This window comes from Oncorhynchus keta, unplaced genomic scaffold (genome assembly GCF_023373465.1).
Source record: "Oncorhynchus keta strain PuntledgeMale-10-30-2019 unplaced genomic scaffold, Oket_V2 Un_contig_23877_pilon_pilon, whole genome shotgun sequence".
Lineage (NCBI taxonomy): Eukaryota > Metazoa > Chordata > Actinopteri > Salmoniformes > Salmonidae > Oncorhynchus > Oncorhynchus keta.
The window spans coordinates 1-5,379 of NW_026283616.1; the positions used below are offsets into that span (position 1 = coordinate 1).

At 36.9% G+C, this 5,379-nt stretch overlaps 1 long non-coding RNA gene across 1 annotated transcript; it reads left to right on the forward strand.

Moving 5' to 3' along the window:
• The first annotated feature begins 1,431 nt into the window (after positions 1 to 1,431).
• Positions 1,432 to 5,062, forward strand: LOC127921871 (uncharacterized). Its single transcript, XR_008109791.1, has 3 exons — positions 1,432 to 1,695; positions 3,661 to 3,861; positions 4,782 to 5,062. It is a non-coding gene; the product is annotated as an uncharacterized LOC127921871 (long non-coding RNA).
• The last annotated feature ends 317 nt before the right edge of the window (positions 5,063 to 5,379 follow it).

Consider the following 5,379-nt stretch of genomic DNA (forward strand, 5'->3'; position numbering starts at 1 on the left):
GCTCATTACCATAACGCATAGCGTTAGCGATTTCTAAAAATCGCAAAATGAAATGAAATAAATATGCCTGCTCCCGAGCTTATCCTTTTCTTAGCAATCCTGTCGTCTCCAGATTTTCAAAATCATGCTTTAGAACCAGAGAAAATCAATAATTTGTGTAAGAGTGGTGATAGCTAGCTTAGCATTTAGCGTTGGCATTTAGCACGCAACATATTCACAAAAACCAGCAAAGGGATCAAATAAAATAATTTACCTTTTGAAGAACTTCAGATGTTTCAATGAGGAGACTCTCAGTTACATAGCAGATGTCCAGTTTTTCCTGAAAGATTCTTGTGTAGGACACAACGTTCCGTTTTGTTACTATGCATTTGGCTACCGAAACTAACCGAAAATTCAGTCACCTACACGTCGAACTTTTTTCCGAATTAACTCCATAATATCGGCTGAAACATGGAAAACGTTGTTTGAATCAATCCTCAAGGTGTTTTGTCTTATATCTCGACAAAAATGAATGGCATGTCATTGGCATCGGACAAACCATATACACATTGGCCAATACCACCTAATTTGGCGTTGATTCATGCAAAGTGTATTGCAAATGCCATATGGTAATTGCCAGTTGTAACACTTTAAAATTCAACAGGGGGCAAATGCGCTCCACGGGGTTGTTCATATTGATATGTAACCCAAATTAATGTCCAAAAGTAAAATTTTGAAAAATGAAATTTTTTTTCAAAACTTATCACCCCTTAAAAAAGTGCTTTCTGGACCGTTTTTCGAAATTCTTTCGATTTTTTGTCAATTACACATGTGTAAGAACTGTATGAATATACTTTTGTCCAATTTTATTATCATAATTTTTTTTTTTTTTTTTTATATGCGCATAAGGAATATGTTTTGTCCAATTCCAATATGATTTCATAGGAAGTCAAAGTCAAAAGTCAAAAATGTCAAAATTTTGTAAAAACTTCACACACCCATAAAAAGTGCTTTCTGGACCGTTTTTCGAAATTCTTTCGATTTTTTGTCAATTACACATGTGTAAGAACTGTATGAATATACTTTTGTCCAATTTTATTATCATAATTTTTTTTTTTTTTTTTACATGCGCATAAGGAATATGTTTTGTCCAATTCCAATATGATTTCATAGGAAGTCAAAGTCAAAAGTCAAAAATGTCAAAATTTTGTAAAAACTTCACACACCCTTAAAAAGTGCTTTCTGGACCGTTTTTTGAAATTCTTTCAATTTTTTTGTCAATTACACATGTGTAAGAACTGTATGAATATACTTTTGTCCAATTTTATTATCATATTTTTTTATATATTTTTTTTAAATTGTGCATAAGGATTTTTTTGTGGGCCAAATGACGTAAGAAATTTGACATGCTCAAAATCCTGCAGAAATGCAAAATTGACTGGCCTGATGAACTCGGGATGGCCGGGCAGTGATAGTTGTTCCTTTCCATCACTCGTTGTGTTGACTTCATCATGTCCATTTTGTGATGTTTTTTCACTATATAATCATATTGCAAGTGCACGTGCATTTGCAATATGTTTCAATGTGCATTTACCATATGAAATTTGACCTTGCTCAAAAATGCAAAATTGACTGGTCTGATGAACACAGGATGGCCGAGCAGTGATAGTTGTACATTTCCATCACTCGTTGTGTTGATTTCATCATCTCCGTTAGGTGATGTTTTTACACTATAGAATCATATTGCAAATGCACGTGCATTGTTGTGCAACTGGTAACCCAAAAATAAAAATATGGTTGTAAATGCATTTACCGGTCATTCTGATATTAATGCTCGCTATGGGAACACAGGATGGCCTGGGCAGTGATAGTTGTACATTTCCATCACTCGTTGTGTTGATTTCATCATGTCCATTAGGTGATGTTTTTACACTATAGAATCATATTGCAAGTGCGCGCGCATTTGCAATATGTTTCAATGTGCATTTACCATATGAAATTTGACATGCTCAAAAATGCAAAATTGACTGGTCTGATGGACACAGGATGGCCGAGCAGTGATAGTTGTACATTTCCATCACTCGTTGTGTTGATTTCATCATGTCCATTAGGTGATGTTTTTTCACTATAGAATCATATTGCAAGTGCACGCGCATTTGCAATATGTTTCAATGTGCATTTACCATATGAAATTTGACATGCTCAAAAATGCAAAATTGACTGGTCTGATGAACACAGGATGGCTGAGCAGTGATAGTTGTACATTTCCATCACCTGTTGTGTTGATTTCATCATGTCCATTTGTTTATGTTTTCTCACTTTGCAAAGTCACTGTGCATTTGCAATATGGTTCAATGGGCAGGTACCATCACGAATTTGTCATGCTATAAAAATCCTGCAGGAATGTGAAATTGACTGGTCTGATGAACACAGGATGGCCGAGCAGTGATAGTTGTACATTTCCATCACTTGTTGTGTTGATTTCATCATGTCCATTAGGTGATGTTTTTCACTATAGAATCATATTGCAAATGCACGTGCATTGTTGTGCAACTGGTAACCCAAAAATTAAAATATGGTTGTAAATGCATTTACCGGGACTCCTATTATCCATGCCCGCTATGGGAGTACCCTACTACGGCCCTCTATCTATGGGGGCAGTCCTGAGTGCTTTATGGACTGTTTAAAATATTCTGATGGATACGCATGTTGTGCAACTGGTGATTGAAAATAGGCACCTGGTAACCCAAAAATGAAAATATGGTTGTGAATGCATTTACCGGTCATTCTGATATTAATGCCCGCTATGGGAACACAGGATGGCCGAGCAGTGATAGTTGTACATTTCCATCACTCGTTGTGTTGATTTCATCATGTCCATTAGGTGATGTTTTTACACTATAGAATCATATTGCAAGTGCGCGCGCATTTGCAATATGTTTCAATGTGCATTTACCATATGAAATTTGAAATGCTCAAAAATGCAAAATTGACTGGTCTGATGGACACAGGATGGCCGAGCAGTGATAGTTGTACATTTCCATCACTCGTTGTGTTGATTTCATCATGTCCATTAGGTGATGTTTTTTCACTATAGAATCATATTGCAAATGCACGTGCATTGTTGTGCAACTGGTAACCCAAAAATAAAAATATGGTTGTAAATGCATTTACCGGTCATTCTGATATTAATGCTCGCTATGGGAACACAGGATGGCCGGGCAGTGATAGTTGTACATTTCCATCACTCGTTGTGTTGATTTCATCATGTCCATTAGGTGATGTTTTTACACTATAGAATCATATTGCAAGTGCGCGCGCATTTGCAATATGTTTCAATGTGCATTTACCATATGAAATTTGACATGCTCAAAAATGCAAAATTGACTGGTCTGATGGACACAGGATGGCCGAGCAGTGATAGTTGTACATTTCCATCACTCGTTGTGTTGATTTCATCATGTCCATTAGGTGATGTTTTTACACTATAGAATCATATTGCAAATGCACGTGCATTTGCAATATGTTTCAATGTGCATTTACCATATGAAATTTGACATGCTCAAAAATGCAAAATTGACTGGTCTGATGGACACAGGATGGCCGGGCAGTGATAGTTGTACATTTCATCATCATTTCATCATGTCCATTAGGTGATGTTAGAATTATCATGTCCATTAGGTGATGTTTTTTCACTATAGAATCATATTGCAAATGCACGTGCATTGTTGTGCAACTGGTAACCCAAAAATAAAAATATGGTTGTAAATGCATTTACCGGTCATTCTGATATTAATGCTCACTATGGGAACACAGGATGGCCGGGCAGTGATAGTTGTACATTTCCATCACTCGTTGTGTTGATTTCATCATGTCCATTAGGTGATGTTTTTACACTATAGAATCATATTGCAAGTGCGCGCATTTGCAATATGTTTCAATGTGCATTTACCATATGAAATTTGACATGCTCAAAAATGCAAAATTGACTGGTCTGATGGACACAGGATGGCCGAGCAGTGATAGGTACATTTCCATCTCGTTGTGTTGATTTCATCATGTCCATTTGGTGATGTTTTTACACCATTGCAGCGCCAATGTGCATTGGTACCATATGAAATTTGTCACAAAACAAAATGGTCGATGACACAGGATGGCCGAGCAGTGATAGTTGTACATTTCCATCACTCGTTGTGTTGATTTCATCATGTCCATTAGGTGATGTTTTTACACTATAGAATCATATTGCAAGTGCGCGCATTTGCAATATGTTTCAATGTGCATTTACCATATGAAATTTGACATGCTCAAAAATGCAAAATTGACTGGTCTGATGGACACAGGATGGCCGAGCAGTGATAGTTGTACATTTCCATCACTCGTTGTGTTGATTTCATCATGTCCATTAGGTGATGTTTTTTCACTATAGAATCATATTGCAAATGCACGTGCATTGTTGTGCAACTGGTAACCCAAAAATAAAAATATGGTTGTAAAATGCATTTACCGGTCATTCTGATATTAATGCTCGCTATGGGAACACAGGATGGCCGGGCAGTGATAGTTGTACATTTCCATCACTCGTTGTGTTGATTTCATCATGTCCATTAGGTGATGTTTTTACACTATAGAATCATATTGCAAGTGCGCGCATTTGCAATATGTTTCAATGTGCATTTACCATATGAAATTTGACATGCTCAAAAATGCAAAATTGACTGGTCTGATGGACACAGGATGGCCGAGCAGTGATAGTTGTACATTTCCATCACTCGTTGTGTTGATTTCATCATGTCCATTAGGTGATGTTTTTACACTATAGAATCATATTGCAAGTGCGCGCGCATTTGCAATATGTTTCAATGTGCATTTACCATATGAAATTTGACATGCTCAAAAATGCAAAATTGACTGGTCTGATGAACACAGGATGGCTGAGCAGTGATAGTTGTACATTTCCATCACTCGTTGTGTTGATTTCATCATGTCCATTTGTTTATGTTTTCTCACTTTTGCAAAGTCACTGTGCATTTGCAATATGGTTCAATGGGCAGGTACCATCACGAATTTGTCATGCTATAAAAATCCTGCAGGAATGTGAAATTGACTGGCCCGATGAACTCGGGATAGCTGGGCAGTGATTCTGGTTCATCTCCATGGCTCGTTAGGGTTGATTTCAGAATGTCACTTTTGGTGATGGTCCTCTCCGTTTAAACATATTGCTAATGTACAAAAGTCAACTAGCAAGTCAGTGTCCATCAGTCAATTAGATGTCATTTTGACACCAAACTGATACCAATTGACACCAAACCCACTTTTTCCAACTCATTTAGAAGCCAACTATCATATATGTCAGAGCAGGCCCATAATTCACAGCGCCTTTAGTTTAAAACATAATAA